Source organism: Arachis stenosperma, chromosome 5 (genome assembly GCF_014773155.1).
Source record: "Arachis stenosperma cultivar V10309 chromosome 5, arast.V10309.gnm1.PFL2, whole genome shotgun sequence".
Classification (NCBI taxonomy): Eukaryota; Viridiplantae; Streptophyta; class Magnoliopsida; order Fabales; family Fabaceae; genus Arachis; species Arachis stenosperma.
This window is the reverse complement of record NC_080381.1, coordinates 75126674-75144770: the sequence shown is the minus strand read 5'-3', so window position 1 is coordinate 75144770 and position 18097 is coordinate 75126674. Positions and strand designations below refer to the sequence as shown.

Below are 18097 nucleotides of genomic sequence, written 5' to 3'. Positions count from 1 at the left end.
CAATGCCTTCTTGGCAAAGTTCTTTCCACCTCAAAAATTGAGTAAGCTTAGAGTGGAAGTCCAAACCTTCAGACAGAAGGATGGAGAATCCCTCTATGAAGCTTGGGAAAGATACAAATAGTTGATCAGGAAATGTCCTTCTGACATGCTTTCTGAATGGAGCATCATAGGTATTTTCTATGATGGTCTCTCTGAACTATCCAAGATGTCTTTGGATAGCTCTGCTGGAGGATCTCTTCATCTGAAGAAGACGCCTTCAAAAGCTCAAGAACTAATTGAAATGGTTGCAAATAACCAATTCATGTACACTTCTGAAAGGAATCCTGTGAACAATGGGACTAATCAGAAGAAAGGAGTTCTTGAGATTGATACTCTGAATGTCATTCTGGCTCAGAACAAGATATTGACTCAACAAGTCAATTTGATTTCTCAAAGTCTGTCTGGAATGCAAAATGCACCAAGCAGTACTAAGGATGCTTCATCTGAAGAAGAAGCTTATGATCCTAAGAACCCTTCAATGGAAGAGGTGAATTACCTAGGAGAACCCTATGGAAACACCTATAATTCTTCATGGAGAAATCATCCAAATTTCTCATGGAAGGATCAACAGAGACCTCAACAAGGTTTCAACAACAATAATGGTGGAAGAAACAGGTTTAGCAATGGCAAGCCTTTTCCATCATCTTCTCAGCAACAGACAGAGAATTCTAAGTAGAACCCCTCTGACTTAGCAACTATGGTCTCTGATCTAATCAAAACCACTCAAAGTTTCATGACTGAAACAAGGTCTTCCATTAGGAATTTGGAGGCACAAGTGGGACAACTGAGCAAGAAAGTTACTGAACTCCCTCCTAGTACTCTCCCAAGCAATACAGAAGAAAATCCAAAAGGAGAGTGCAAGGCCATCAACATGGCCGAATCTGGAGAGGAAGGAGAGGAAGTGAACGCCACTGAGGAAGACCTCAATAGGCGTGCACTAGCCTCCACTGAGTTCCCCAATGAGGAACCATGGGAATCTGAGGCTCAAAATGAGACCATAGAGATTCCATTGGACTTACTTCTGCCTTTCATGAGCTCTGATGAGTATTTCCTCCTGAAGAGGATGAGTATGTCACTGAAGAGCAAGTTGCTAAATACCTTGGAGCAATCATGAAGCTAAATGACAAGTTTTTGGAAATGAGACTTGGGAGAACGAACCTCCTTTGCTCACCAAAGAATTGGATGACTTGTCTAGGCAGAAATTACCTCAAAAGAGGCAGGACCCTGGGAAGTTCTCCATACCTTGTACCATAGGCACCATGACCTTCAAGAAGGCTCTGTGTGACTTAGGGTCAAGTGTAAACTCATGCCTCTCTGTAATGGAGAAACTAGGGATCTTTGAGGTGCAAGCTGCAAGAATCTCACTAGAGATGGCAGACAACTCAAGAAACAAGCTCATGGACTTGTAGAGGATGTTTTGGTGAAGATTGAAGACCACTACATCCCTGCTGATTTCATAGTCCTAGAGACTGGGAAGTGCATGGATGAATCCATCATCCTTGGCAGACCCTTCCTAGCCACAGCAAAGGCTGTGATTAATGTTGATAGAGGTGAACTGATCATTCAAGTGAATGAAGAATCCTTTGTGTTTAAGGCTCAAGGATATCCCTCTGTCACCATGGAGAGGAAGCATGAAGAGCTTCTCTCAAATCAGAGTCAAGCAGAGCCCTCACAGTCAAACTCTAAGTTTGGTGTTGGGAGGCCACAACCAAACTCTAAGTTTGGTGTTGAACCCCCACATTCAAACTCTAAGTTTGGTGTTGGGAGGTTCCAACATTACTCTGAGAAAATGTGAGGCTCCATGAGAGCCATCTGTCAAGCTAATGGCATTAAAGAAGTGCTTGTTGGGAGGCAACCCAATGTTATATTTTATATATTTTTCTTTGTTATTCTATTTTATTTTGTAGGTTGATGATCATGAGAAGTCACAAAATCAATTGAAGAAGCAAAAATAGAATGAAAAACAGGAAGAAAAACAGCACACCCTGGAGGAAGAACCTACTGGCGTTTAAACGCCAGTAAGGTTAGCAGATGGGCGTTTAACGCCCAGTCTGGCACCATTCTGGGCGTTTAACGCCAGAAAGGGGCACCAGACTGGCGTTAAACGCCAGGAAAGGGCAAGAACCTGGCGTTAAACGCCAGAAATGGGCACCAGCCCGGCGTTTAACGCCAGAATTGGCTAAAAACGTAATTTTGCATGCCATTTAGTGCAAGGATGATTTTTCCTTGACACCTTAGGATCTGTGGACCCCACAGGATCCCCACCTACCCCACCACTCTCTCTCTTCTTCACCAATCACCTCAACACCACTTCTCCCCCTTTTTGACCGAACACAAAGCCATTTCCTTCTTCCTCATTTCTTCTTCTTCTACTCTCTTCTTTCTTCTTTTGCTCGAGGACGAGCAAACCTTTTAAGTTTGGTGTGGTAAAAGCAGTGCTTTTTGTTTTTCCATAACCATTTATGGCATCCAAGGCCGGAGAAACCTCTAAAAAGAGGAAAGGGAAGGCAAAAGCTTTCACCTCCGAGTCATGGGAGATGGAGAGATTCATCTCAAGGGTGCATCAAGACCACTTCTATGAAGTTGTGGCCATGAAAGGTCAACTTTGATCAAAGGTTGGATCAAGTCCTCACAGACATTTGTGAAAAGGGCACTCCATGGAAGAGAAACTCAAGAGGGAAGCCAGTTCAACTGAGAAGGCATGACCTCAAGCCCATCACTAAGAAAAGGATGGAGCAAACAAGAGACCCCTCTTATCATGAGATCCCTGAGATGCCTCAAGGGATGCACTTTCCTCCACAAGACTATTGGGAGCAACTAAACACCTCCCTCGGAGAACTGAGTTCCAACATGGGACAACTAAGGGTGGAGCACCAAGAACATTCCATCCTCCTCCATGAAATTAGGGAAGATCAAAGAATCATGAGAGAGGAGCAACAAAGACAAGGAAGAGACATTGAGGAGCTCAAGCACTCCATAAGACCTTCAAGAGGAAGAACAAGCCGCCATCACTGAGGTGGACCCGTTCTTTAATCTCCTTGTTTTTTATTTTCTTGTTTTTCGAATTTTTATGCTTATGTTTGTCCATGTTTGTGTCTTATGATCATTAGTGTCTTAGTGTCTATGCCTTAAAGTTATGAATGTCCTATGAATCCATCACCTTTCTTAAATGAAAAATGCTTTTATTACAAAAGAACAAGAAGTACAGGATTTCGAATTCATCTTTAAAACTAGCTTAATTAGTTTGATGTGGTGACAATACTTTTTGTTTTCTAAATGTATGCTTGAACAGTGCATATGTCTTTTGAATTTGTTGTTCATAAATGTTAAAATTGTTGGCTCTTGAAAGAATGATGAAAAAGGAGACATGTTACTGAGGATCTGAAAAATCATAAAAATGATTCTTGAAGCAAGAAAAAGCAGTGAATACAAAAAAAAAACGAAAAAAGAGAGAAATAAAGTTGTGATCCAAGGCAAAAAGAGTGTGTTTAAGAACCCTGGACACCTCTAGTTGGGGACTCTAGCAAAGCTGAGTCACAATCTGAAAAGGTTCACCCAATTATGTGTTTGTGGCATGTATGTATCCGGTGGTAATACTGAAGACAGAGTGCTTTGGGCCACGGCCAAGACTCAATAAGTAGCTGTGTTCAAAAATCATCATACTTAACTAAGAGAATCAATAACACTATCAGGATTCTGAGTTCCTAAAGAAGCCAATCATTCTGAATATCAAAGGATAAAGTGAGATGCCAAAACTGTTCAGAGGCAAAAAGCTACTAGTCCCGCTCATCTAATTTGGAGCTAAGTTTCATTGATAATTTGGAGTCTATAGTATATTCTCTTCTTTTTATCTTATTTGATTTTCAGTTGCTTGAGGACAAGCAACAATTTAAGTTTGGTGTTGTGATGAGCGGATAATTTGTACGCTTTTTGGCATTGTTTTTAGTATGTTTTTAGTATATTTGGTTGAGTTTTTAGTATATTTTTATTAGTTTTTAGTTAAAATTCACTTTTCTGGACTTTACTAAGAGTTTGTGTGTTTTTCTGTGATTTCAAGTATTTTCTGGCTGAAATTGAGGGACCTGAGCAAAAATCTGATTCAGAGACTGAAAAGGACTGCAGATGCTGTTGGATTCTGACCTCCTTGCACTCGAAGGAGATTTTCTGGAGCTACAGAAGCCCAATTGGCGCGCTCTCAATGGCGTTGGAAAGTAGACATCCTGGGCTTTCCAGCAATATATGATAGTCCATACTTTGCCCAAGATTTGATGGCCCAAACCGACGTTCAAAGTCACCTTCAGATTTCCCAGCGTTAAACGCCGGAACTGGCACCAAAATGGGAGTTAAACGCCCAAACTGGCACAAAAGCTGGCGTTTAACTCCAAGAAGAGTCTCTACACGAAAATTCTTCATTGCTCAGCCCAAGCACACACCAAGTGGGCCCAGAAATGGATTTTTATGTCATTTACTCATCTTTGTAACCCTTAGGCTACTAGTTTTCTATAAGTAGGACCTTTTACTATTGTATTTTCATCTCCTGATCTTTGGAATCTTTTGTTCTTTAGATCTTTTGATCACTTTGGGAGGCTGGCCATTCGGCCATGCCTAGACCTTGTTCTTATGTATTTTCAACGGTGGAGTTTCTACACACCATAGATTAAGGTGTGGAGCTCTGCTGTACCTCGAGTATTAATGCAATTACTATTGTTCTTCTATTCAATTCCGCTTGTTCTTTGTCCAAGATATCACTTGTTCTTCAACTTGATGAATGTGATGATCCGTGACACTCATCATCATTCTCACCTATGAACGTGTGACTGACAACCACCTCCGTTCTACCTTAGATTGGGTGAATATCTCTTGGATTCCTGATACACGATGCATGGTTGATCGCCTGACAACCGAGTGCTCGCCTGACAAACGAGCCAGCCATTCCGTGAGATCAGAGTCTTCGTGGTATAGGCAAGAACTGATGGCGGCATTCAAGAGAATCCGGAAGGTCTAACCTTGTCTGTGGTATTCTGAGTAGGATTCAATGATTGAATGACTGTGACGTGCTTCAAACTCCTGAGGGCGGGGCGTTAGTGACAGACGCAAAAGAATCACTGGATTCTATTCCGGCCTGATCGAGAACCGACAGATGGATAGCCGTGCCGTGACAGGGTGCGTTGAACATTTCCACTGAGAGGATGGGAGGTAGCCACTGACAACGGTGAAACCCTTGCATAAGCTTGCCATGGAAAGGAGTAAGAAGGATTGGATGAAGACAGTAGGAAAGCAGAGAGACGGAAGGGACCAAGCATCTTCATACGCTTATCTGAAATTCCTACCAATGAATTACATAAGTATCTCTATCTTTATCTTTATGTTTTATTCATCATCTATACCCATTTGAGTCTGCCTGACTAAGATTTACAAGGTGACCATAGCTTGCTTCATACCAACAATCTCCGTGGGATCGACCCTTACTCGCGTAAGGTTTATTACTTGGACGACCCAGTGCACTTGCTGGTTAGTTGTGCGAAGTTGTGTTTATGCCATGGTATTGAACACCAAGTTTTTGGATTCATTACCGGGGATTATTTGAGTTGTGAAAAGTATTGATCACAATTTCGTGCACCAGCAGCCGAACCCAACAACAATAATGCAAGGAGAATGCTAGGTGATTTCATTAAACCAACATCCAAATTTGATGGAAGAAGCATCTCCATTCCTGTCATTGGAGCAAACAATTTTGAGCTGAAACCTCAATTAGTTGCTCTAATGCAACAGAACTGCAAGTTTCATGGACTTCCATCTAAAGATCCTTACCAGTTTTTAACTGAGTTCTTGCAGATTTGTGAGACTATAAAGACGAATGGAGTAGATCCTGAAGTCTACAGGCTTATGCTTTTCCCTTTTGCTGTAAAAGACAGAGCTAGAACATGGTTGGACTCACAACCTAAAGATAGCCTGGACTCCTGGGATAAGCTGGTCACGGCCTTCTTAGATAAATTCTTTCTTCCTCAAAAGCTGAGCAAGCTTAGAGTGGATGTTCAGACCTTCAAGCAAAAAGATGGTGAATTCCTCTATGAAGCTTGGGAAAGATACAAGCAGATGACCAAAAAGTGTCCTTCTGACATGTTTTCAGAATAGACCATATTAGATATATTCTATTATGGTCTATCTGAGTTTTCCAAAATGTCATTGGACCATTCTACAGGTGGATCCATTCACTTAAAGAAAACACCTGCAGAAGCTCAAGAACTTATTGACATGGTTGCAAATAACCAATTCATGTACACTTCTGAGAGGAATTCCGTGAATAATGGGACGCCTCAGAGGAAGGGAGTTCTTGAAATTGATGCTCTGAATGCCATATTGGCTCAGAACAAAGTGTTGACTCAGCAAGTCAACATGATTTCTCAAAGTCTGAATGGATGGCAAAATGCATCCAACAGTACTAAAAAAGCAGCTTCTGAAGAAGCTTATGATCCTGAGAACCTTGCAATAGCAGAGGTAAATTACATGGGTGAACCTTATGGAAACACCTATAATTCATCATGGAGAAATCATCCAAATTTCTCATGGAAGGATCAACAAAAGCCTCAACAAGGCTTTAATAATGGTGGAAGAAACAGGCTAAGCAATAACAAGCCTTTTCCATCATCTTCTCAACAATAGACAGAGAATTCTGAGCAGAGCCCCTCTAATTTAGCAAATTTAGTCTCTGATCTATCTAAGGCCACCTTAAGTTTCATGAGTGAAATAAGGTCCTCCATCAGAAATTTGGAGGCACAAGTGGGCCAGCTGAGTAAGAAAGTCACTGAAACTCCTCCCAATACTCTCCCAAGCAATACAGAAGAAAATCTAAGAGGAGAGTGCAAGGCCATTGATGTAATCAATATGGCCGAATGCACAAGAGAGGAGAAAGACAAAAATCCTAGTGAGGAAGACCTCTTCGGACGTCTCTCAAACAAGAAGGAGTTTCCTATTGAGGACCTAAAGAAATATGAGGCTCATATAGAGACCATAGAGATTCCATTAAATCTCCTTCTGCCATTCATGAGCTTTGAAGATTATTCTTCCTCTGAAGATGATGAAGATGTAACTGGAGAGTAAGTTACTCAATATCTAGGAGCCATCATGAAGCTGAATGCCAAGTTATTTGGTAATGAGACTTGGGAAGGTGAACCTCCCTTGCTCATTAGTGAACTTGATACATGGGTTCAGCAAACTCTACCTCAAAAGAAACAAGATCCTGGGAAATTCTTAATACCCTGTACCATAGGCACCATGACCTTGGAAAAAGCTCTGTGTGACCTAGGGTCAGGCATAAATCTTATGCCACTCTCTGTAATGGAGAAGCTGGGGATCATTGAGGTACAACCTGCCTTATTCTCATTATAATTGGCAGACAAGTCAGTAAGACAAGCTTATGGATTAGTAGAGGACGTGTTAGTAAAGGTTGAAGGCCTTTACATCCCTGCTGATTTCATAATCTTAGACACTAGGAAGGAAGAAGATGAATGCATCATCCTTGGAAGACCTTTCCTAGCCACAGTAGAAGCTGTGATAGATGTTAACAGAGGAGAATTAGTCCTTCAATTGAATGGGGATTACCTTGTGTTTAAGGCACATGGCTATCCTTCTGTAACAAGGGAGAGTAAGCATGCAGAGATTCTCTCAATACAGAGTCAAACAGAGCCCCCACAATCAAACTCTAAGTTTGGTGTTGGGAGGCCACAACCAAACTCTAAGTTTGGTGTTGAAACCCCATATCCAAACTCAAATTTTGGTGTTGGGAGTCCACAACATTGACCTGACCACCTTTGTGGCTCTATGAGAGCCCACCGTCAAGCTATTGACATTAAAGAAGCGCTTGTTGGGAGGTAACCCAATTTTTATTTATCTAATTTTATTTTTATTTAATTGTTATTTTGTGTTTTAGTAGGTTCATGATCATGTGGAGTCACGAAAAAATTATTAAAATTAAAAACAGAATTAAAAACAGCAGAAGAAAAATCACACCCTGCCTGTAAGGTGCATCTGGCTGGCGTTCAACGCCAGAACAGAGCATGGATCTGGCGCTGAATGCCAGAAACAAACAACATCCTGGAGTTCAAACGCCAGGAATATGCCCTGAGGAAAGCTGGCGCTGAACGCCAGTAACAAGCATGGAACTGGCATTCAACGCCAGAAACATGTTACACATGGGCGTTGAACTCCCAGAACGTGCATCATTTCAGCGTTTAAACGCCAGAATGGTATGCTAAGGCATTTTACATGCCTAATTGGTGCAGGGATGTAAATCTTTGACACCTCAGGATCTGTGGACCCCACAAGATCCCCACCTAACATATTCCCACCTTACCTCCTAATTAATCCTATAACACACTTTCCCAAAAACCCTTCACCAATCACCTCAATCTCTCTTCCCAATTACCCCTTCACCACTCACATCCATCCACTCTTCCCCATAAACCCCACCTACCTTCAAAATTCAAAAATCTTTCCCACCCAAACCCACCCTAAATGGCCGAACCTTCCCTCTCCCCCCTCCCTATATATACCCCTCCATTCTACTTTATTTTCACACAACACAACCCCCCTCTTCTATACCTTGGCCGAAACCTACACCTCCCCTTCTCCTCCATATTTTCTTCTTCTTCTTCTTCTTCTCTTCTTTCTTCTCTTACTCGAGGGCGAGCAATATTTTAAGTTTCGTGTGGTAAAAGCATAAGATTTTTGTTTTTCCATTACCATTGATGGCACCTAAGGCCGGAGAATCCTCTAGAAAAGGGAAAGGGAAGACAAAATCTTCCACCTCCGAGTCATGGGAGATGGAAAAATTCATCTCCAAAGCCCATCAAGACCACTTCTATGATGTTGTGGCCAAGAAGAAGGTGATCCCTGAGGTCCCTTTCAAGCTCAAAAAAAATGAGTATCCGGAGATCCGACATGAGATCCAAAGAAGAGGTTGGGAAGTTCTAACCAACCCTATTCAACAAGTCGGAATCTTAATGGTTCAAGAGTTCTATGCCAATGTATGGATCACTAGGAACCATGATCAAAGTGTGAACCCGAGTCCAAAGAATTATCTTACAATGGTTCGGGGAAATACTTAGATTTTAGTCCGGAAAATGTGAGGTTGGCGTTCAACTTACCCATGATGCAAGGAGATGCACGCCCCTACACTAAAAGGGTCAACTTTAATCAAAGGTTGGACCAAGTCATTATGGACATATGTGTGGAAGGAGCTCAATGAAAAAGAGACTCCAAAGGCAAGCCGGTTCAACTAAGAAGACTGGACCTCAAGCCTGTGGCTAGAGGATGGTTGGAGTTCATTCAACGCTCCATCATCCCCACTAGCAACCGATCTGAAGTTACTGTGGATCGGGCCATCATGATTCATAGCATCATGATTGGAGAGGAAGTAAAAGTTCATGAAGTCATCTCCCATGAATTCTATAAAATAGCCGATAAGTCCTCTACTTTGGCAAGGCTAGCTTTTCCTCATCTTATTTGCCATCTATGTTACTCAGCTGGAGTTATCATAGAAGGAGACATCCTCATTGAGGAGGACAAGCCCATTACTAAGAAAAGGATGGAGCAAACAAGAGAGCCCACTCATGGAACCCAAGAGACGCATGAGGAAGCTCATCACCAAGAAATCCCGGAGATGCCTCAAGGGATGCACTTTCCTCCCAACAACTATTGGGAACAACTCAACACTTCCTTAGAAGATTTAAGTTACAATGTGGAATAATTAAGGGTGGAACATCAAGAGCACTCCATCATTCTCCATGAAATAAGAGAAGATCAAAGAGCAATGAGGGAGGAGCAACAAAGGCAAGGAAGGGACATAGAAGAGCTTAAGGACATCATTGGTCCTTCAAGAAGAAGACGCCACTAAGGTGGACTCATTCCTTGTTCTTATTTCTCTGTTTTTCGATTTTTATGCTTCATGTCTATTTATGTTTTATGTCTCTACTTCATGATCATTAGTATGTAGTAACTATGTCTTAAAGCTATGAATAAATTCCATAAATCCTTTACCTCTCTTAAATAAAAAAATGTTTTTAATTCAAAAGAACAAGAAGTACATGACAAACCCCAATTTGATGGTTTATCTTGGATTGAATTTAGGGGATTTTATCACCTTTTACCCACATTTATCCATTGAAATAGCATGGTTTTACAACTTCTCCTTTAATTGTGCTTAAGAGTGAAAACATGCTTTTTAGGTCTTAAAATAGCTAAATTTAATTCACCTTGATTCCATTAGATGCCTTGATATGTTTGTTAAGTGATTTAAGGTTTAGGAGGCAAAGATTGGATTAAGGGAATGAAGAAAGAAAGCATGAAAAGTTGGAGAACTCATGAAGAAATGAAAGAACCGGAAAGCTGTCAAGCCGACCTCTTCGCACTTAAACGACCATAACTTGAGCTACAGAGGTCCAAATGATGCAGTTCCAGTTGGGTTAGAAAGCTAACATCTGGGGCTTCGAAACGGTATAAGATTTGCCATAGTTGCTACACGTATGGTGGCGCACACGCCGTTGCTGCCACCTAGTTCACTTAAAGCAAAACGTGGCTAGCAAATTTACAAGCCTTGTGGGCCCAATCCAACTCATTTCTAATGCTATTTAAGCCAAGGATTGAAGGGGAAATGAACACACTCTCATACTTTACATGTTAGTTACCATTAGTTTTAGTTTAGTTTTGGAAGTAGTTTCTAGAGAGAGAAGCTCTCACTTCTCTCTAGAATTAGGATTAGGTTTAGTTCTTAGATCTAGATTTTAGATTCATCTTCTTCTACTTCTATCCTCTTAATTTCTAGTTGTTACATTCATCTTCCTCTATTCTTTTGTTGTAATTTCCTTTATATTGTTCTTGCATTTTGTTGTAGATCTACTTTTGTTTCTCCCATTTTCTTTCAATTCAATAAGAGGTAATTCATAATAATTGTTCTTCTTTGCTTTTCTATTGTTGATCTTTTGCCTTTATAGTTAGATCTCTCTTTAATTCTTGCAATTTATGTTGTTTACTTGTATTGCACTCTATGTGTTTGATGAAATGTCTCTTATAGCTATTAGTTAGATTTTGTTCCTCTTGGCCTAGGTAGAGTAATTAGTGATACTTGAGTTATCTAATTCCTTTGTTGATTGGTAATTGGAGAGATTGCTAATTGGTTTGGAGTGCACTAAAGCTAGTCTTTCCTTGGGAGTTGGCTAGGACTTGTGGCTCAAGTCAATTCATCCACTTGACTTTCCTTTCTTTAGTAAGGGTTAACTAAGTGGTAGCAATGAACAATTCTCATCACAATTGAGGAGGATAACTAGGATAGGACTTCTAATTTCCATACCTTGCCAAGAGCCTTTTATAGTTATTAGTTCACTTTCATTGCCATTTACTTTCATGCCTCTTATCAAAACCCCAAAACAACTCAAACCAATAACAAGACACTTTATTTTAATTCCTAGGGAGAACGACCCGAGATTTGAATACTTCGGTTTATAAATTTAGGGGTTTGTTTTAGTGACAAACAACTTTTTGTATGAAAGGATTATTGTTGGTTTAGAAACTATACTTGCAACGAGACTTCAATAGTGAAATTCTATACCATCAAAAATCCATTCGTCAAAATGGCACCGTTGCCGGAGAATTGCAATGGTGTTGTGTTATTGGTTATTGTATATATGTGAATATTGTGAATATGTTTGCTTTTTGCTTCTTTGTTAGTTTTTAGTTTGTTCTCTTTATTTGTTACTATTTTTTATTTTTGCCCTCTCTTGCTATCATGAATTCTCATTTTGGCTATGAGTGTGATTACAACTATGTTGTAGGTGATGAGAACTTCAATGAAGAGATGCATCAAGGATGGGACAATCAAAGGTGGGAGGAGCCATATGCATATGATCAATTTTCATGGCAACAACCTCCACCAATGCACTATGAAAAAGAGCCATTTTTTGATGCATATCAATCCAATGGCTATGGTGAATCTCCTTGTGACTTTCAAGAACCACCACCATATGCCTATGAACCATATCCTCAACATAACTCTCAACCATACTCACAAGCCTCTTTTCACCAACCACCTTCATATGACCCTAATCCATATCCATCCTACCAACAACCATATGAGCCATATGAACCACACATAGAGCTACCACCACCCCAACATCAATATTTTCAAGAGCCACCTCCTCCACATTATTACCAAGATGAACCACCTCCAACATATGAAAATTTTCAACCACAAGATGAATACTATTTTCCACCACAACCTCCCATGGAAGAATACTCATATCCATTGAACCAAGAGCCACATGATCCTAATCATATTACCCAAGAGGAACAAGGGTCAAGGGATCATCTCAAAGAAGCATTGGATCAATTTCAAGCAACCATGGAGTGTGTTGTGCAACAAGTGGAAAGAATGGAAAACATTGAACCACCACAACTCTACCAAGAAGAACCACCTTCCTACTATGAACCCTTCCCCCAAAATGATGAACCCTTCCACCCACCCCAATATCTAATGGATGAGACCCTTGGTGTTCTTGTCCAAGGGCAAGAAGAGATGAAAAGGGATGTGCAAAATTTCATGGCCGCCTTAGATGCGGTAACAAATCAATTAGCCTCCCAATGCTTGAACACTCAAGGAACTCCCACGGCTACATGTGGAGAATCAAATGAAGAACATAGCATGAGGGAGAGATTGGAAACTCCGGTGGGAAATGAGGGAAGTTGCTTTGTATTGGAACAATTGGAGGAAGCTTTAATTGTTGAAGACAAGGAAGAAGTGGTAGAAGACTTAGGAGATGCGGAGCCTCCATGGGAACATAGAGTTGAAGAAAACCCCTCCAAGATGATTGAAATTGATGCTAGGGAGGAAAGTGCACACCTTCCAAGGCATATTCCATATGAAGACTTGGATGGGATAGAGAAAGCATTGAGTTCCCTTGGTGATGAAGATCAAGCATCAAGTCTTAGTGGTGAAGAATCCTTTGAGCATGAAGAACCTTCTCCGGTTGGATTTGAAAGCGTTAAGGAGGTAAATTTTTCTCACCCTCCCTATTATGATGTGAGTAAAGGAAAAGGTTTAGATAAAATTGTTGAACAAAGGATTGAGATCAAGAGATCTTGTGAAGAGGTGGAAGTCCCTAGAAATAGAAGAACGAGGGTTGGCTATGCTTTGTCAAGATCTTTGGAAGCATTTTTGCCTAGGTTGCCATCTATACCTTCATTTGAGTGGGTGAAATTCATTTCTATTAGCTTTATTATCCCACTTGAATATGGTTTGCTTGAAACGGATGGCCAACTTAGGGAAGTTTGCGGGATGAAGCGTAAGCGGAAAAAGTTTTGTGGTGGGCGTTGCAAATCAAGGCTCATTATGGTTGATGCATCAAACATGAGATATAAAGGATGGAGTAGTGCTCAAATAGATGGGTCTAGAAGGATTGTTGGGCACTTTATAGAGAATTCACCTTACTCACCACCCGGTTGGACTAATAATGATGATCAACCTCAAGACGGGTGTGAAAACAAAGTGTGGGACCCCGGATCACAAAAAGAGGATCAACTTTGGGAGCCCCAAGCTTGTGAAGAACTCCATCAAGACTTGGCTCAATCCATGAAGAATCTTGGGGCACAATGGAGAACCAAGCATTGGTGGGAGTTCCAAGATGAATACAAGCACAAGCCACCTTGATGAGGAGCTCCCCATAAGTCCAACTTAAGGACAATAAACAAAAGTGCTAGGTGGGAGACAACCCACCATGGTAAAATCCTTTCATTTTCTCTTTTGTACATATTGGTAGAACTAGTTTAATTTCATGTTTAGATTAGTTGGTTGAGTTTAATTAGTATTTTAACATGTTAAATAAGGTTTTACGGTGTTTTGGTAGTAGCTTGGAGGTTTGGAATGCTTGGATTGGCACAAAAACATAGAAAAATATTTTTTGAAAAAAATAGAACACCATCCACGCGTGCGCGCACCTAACGCATACGCGCACCTGAGCATTTTTTCGACCACCCACGCGGACGCGCACTGTACGCGTACGCGTGGATGCAAAAATTCAACCCCAGCCAAAAACCCGAGAGTCAGGCCTGCACTGTGCGAACATTGGGCCTTAGGCACAAGTCTATGCACGCGTGCGCGCACTTGGCGCGTACGCGCACATGATCTTAAATTCGCAATGCATGCGCACGCGCACTGTGCGCGCGCGCGTCAATTGCACAATCTGCACTCCCGGTACTTTTACCCGAGAGTTGTGCCAGACTTGGGCCGACACTATGCCTCCGGCCTAACTCGACGCACGCGTGCGCGCACCTGGCGCGTACGCGTCCTTCGACTAATATACCCATCGACGCGTAAACGTGCATGACGCGCACGCGTCGGTAAAAAAAAAAAAGAAGAGTTTTTTTCTCCCCTTCCATTTTCTTTTGCTTATCACATTCGGATACTTCTACTCTTCCCATTTTCATTTAGTTTTTGTAGCATGTTTTCGTTTTTTTTAAGTCATTTTAATAATGGTGTTGGATTCTTACACTCAATTGTTGAGAATTTCTTGCATTATTTTGATGCTTCTTGACTTGTTTGATATTGTTGGGTGATGAAACTTTTAAATCAATGCTTCACCTTGTATGACTCTTGTGTCCTTGTGCATTGATATGACCTCATCTTGTCTTTCATGACCTACTTCTTCTCATTTGAACTTGATGCTCAATACACTCTTCATGCTTTAACTTTACTCTTGCATCGAGCTTAATGATATGCCTTAGCTTACATTGTTTTCTCACTCACATGCTTAGCTAACATGTAGTAGGGAATCATACTCTTATTTGGCATTAGCCCCGCCTATGTTCTAATTGCCTTGATATCTTTGTTATAGGCTTAATTTTCTTTCTTTCTTTCCTTTTGGGTTGGCCAGTGGCCACCAATACGGAAGGAAAGAAAAGTTTCTAAATGGGGCAACAAACAAGTCATCCGCACGACCTTTTGAAGGAGCTCATCAATTGTAGCAACCCATCCACCTTGCTCTCCTTTGCGTGCACCGAGGACGGTGCAAACTTTTAAGTGTGGGGAGGTCGTCCGACCGCTCGGCGATCTTGGGTGACAAACTTCTAATCCCAACACTTTTGCATTTCATTTTAGGTTTTTAGGATTCTTATTGCATATATATACACAATAAGCTTAGTCAAAATAATGAATTTTTTAAGATTTCTATCTATAGGGCACCTTAAGTGATTTGAGTAAAAACTTTTCATAGAACTTGCTTGAATTATATATATTATGGATCATGTTTTGAGCTAAGAACACAAGCTTGTGAGATTTGAGCCTAATGGTGTGGTTACATCTTATAACCATTTATTTCCCTTCTTGTGTGCATTATTCTCTTCCTATGATTGTAATCTTTGATTTGTTTGATTCTTTATGTCCATTATTTTGTGTATACATGCATTTATATGATTGAGGCCATCATTTCATTAGCTCCCTTATCCAAATAGCCAACCCTTTTATATTCCTTTGTTAGCCAATTTGAGCCTACGATTAACCCACTTGTTCTTAATTTTAGCACATTACAAGCCTTAAAGCGAAAAACAATAAATGTCCTTATTTGGATCTTTGATTAGCTTAGGCTAGAGTGTGTGAGTATCATTCAAGTGTGGGAACCTTGGGACATTGGGTGAATAAAAGGGTAATTTTGTATTGTTATTGAAAATATTGGGAATTGGGTACATACTCATGTATTGATCAAATGTAAAACCTTATGCATTGAGATTCTTGTATATAGAAAAAAAATGAGAAAAACAAAAGAAAAAGCAAAAAAAATAATATGGAAAAGAAAAAAAAATATATAGAAAAAGAAAGAAAAAGAGGAAAAAAAAAGAAAGGAATAAAAAGGGGACAAAATGCCCCAAATCAAAGTATAGTCCAATAAAATCAATGCATAGGTGTTGTGAAATTAAAAAGGAATACATGAGTATGTGAAAGAGTGAAAAATGGGTAGTTAGGTTGGAATTTAATTGTATAGGATGTTATAGGTTAGGTGGGAAGTTTAAGCTTATCAAAGATTCAAATTTCAAACTCACTTAACCAAATATGCATCCTACCTTGACCCTAGCCCCATTACAACCAAAGAAAAGACCTCATGATACTTGTATGCATGCATGAAATATATGTCGATTGTTAGAAGAAAAACAAATCTTAGAAAGCATGATTAGGAGAGAATTGAGTGAATCAACCCTAAACACTTGAGCGAATAGAGTGCAAATACATCCGATGAGGGTTTGATGCTCAATTACATGTTTCCACCAATGATCATCTCCTTTCATGCAAGTTTGTAAAAATATTTAATAGCTCAATTCAATTGTGGTTTGGCATGGTTGTTAATACCTTTTGCCCTTGTGCATATATGCTTCTTGGGAATTAATTTATTTTGACCAAGCAATTGCATTCATTTAGATAGTTGCATATAGGAAGATTGCATTTAGTTAGTTTCCATTGAATAAATGCCATACCCTTACTTCATTCTTGGTTTAGCATGAGGACATGCTAAGGTTTAAGTGTGGGGAGGTTGACAAACCCCAATTTGATGGTTTATCTTAGATTGAATTTAGGGGATTTTATCACCTTTTACCCACATTTATCCATTGAAATAGCATGGTTTTACAACTTCTCCTTTAATTGTGCTTAAGAGTGAAAACATGCTTTTTAGGTCTTAAAATAGCTAAATTTAATTCACCTTGATTCCATTAGATGCCTTGATATGTTTGTTAAGTGATTTAAGGTTTAGGAGGCAAAGATTGGATTAAGGGAATGAAGAAAGAAAGCATGAAAAGTTGGAGAACTCATGAAGAAATGAAAGAACTGGAAAGCTGTCAAGCCAACCTCTTTGCACTTAAATGACCATAACTTGAGCTACAGAGGTCCAAATGATGCGGTTCCAGTTGGGTTAGAAAGCTAACATCCGGGGCTTCGAAACGATATCAGATTTGCCATAGTTGCTACACGTATGGTAGCGCGCACGCGCATAGTACGCACACACGCCGTTGCTGCCACCTAGTTCACTTAAAGCAAAACGTGGCTAGCGAATTTACAAGCCTTGTGGGCCCAATCCAACTCATTTCTAATGCTATTTAAGCCAAGGATTGAAGGGGGAATGAACACACTCTCATACTTTACATGTTAGTTACCATTAGTTTTAGTTTAGTTTTGGAAGTAGTTTCTAGAGAGAGAAGCTCTCACTTCTCTCTAGAATTAGGATTAGGTTTAGTTCTTAGATCTAGATTTTAGATTCATCTTCTTCTACTTCTATCCTCTTAATTTCTAGTTGTTACATTCATCTTCCTCTATTCTTTTGTTGTAATTTCCTTTATATTGTTCTTGCATTTTGTTGTAGATCTACTTTTGTTTCTCCCATTTTCTTTCAATTCAATAAGAGGTAATTCATAATAATTGTTCTTCTTTGCTTTTCTATTGTTGATCTTTTGCCTTTATAGTTAGATCTCTCTTTAATTCTTGCAATTTATGTTGTTTACTTGTATTGCACTCTATGTGTTTGATGAAATGTCTCTTATAGCTATTAGTTAGATTTTGTTCCTCTTGGCCTAGGTAGAGTAATTAGTGATACTTGAGTTATCTAATTCCTTTGTTGATTGGTAATTAGAGAGATTGCTAATTGGTTTGGAGTGCACTAAAGCTAGTCTTTCCTTGGGAGTTGGCTAGGACTTGTGGCTCAAGTCAATTCATCCACTTGACTTTCCTTTCTTTAGTAAGGGTTAACTAAGTGGTAGCAATGAACAATTCTCATCACAATTGAGGAGGATAACTAGGATAGGACTTCTAATTTCCATACCTTGCCAAGAGCCTTTTATAGTTATTAGTTCACTTTCATTGCCATTTACTTTCATGCTTCTTATCAAAACCCCAAAACAACTCAAACCAATAACAAGACACTTTATTGTAATTCCTAGGGAGAACGACCCGAGGTTTGAATACTTCGGTTTATAAATTTAGGGGTTTGTTTTAGTGACAAACAACTTTTTGTATGAAAGGATTATTGTT

General features: G+C 39.9%; 2 non-coding genes across 2 annotated transcripts; both read right to left on the bottom strand.

Moving 5' to 3' along the window:
- Positions 1-43: 43 nt before the first annotated feature.
- Positions 44-151, bottom strand: LOC130932290 (small nucleolar RNA R71). Its single transcript, XR_009067447.1, has one exon. It is a non-coding gene; the product is annotated as a small nucleolar RNA R71 (small nucleolar RNA).
- A 5906-nt stretch (positions 152-6057) lies between these two features.
- On the bottom strand, positions 6058-6161 carry LOC130984452 (small nucleolar RNA R71). The gene has a single exon (XR_009088388.1). It is a non-coding gene; the product is annotated as a small nucleolar RNA R71 (small nucleolar RNA).
- Positions 6162-18097: the final 11936 nt, after the last annotated feature.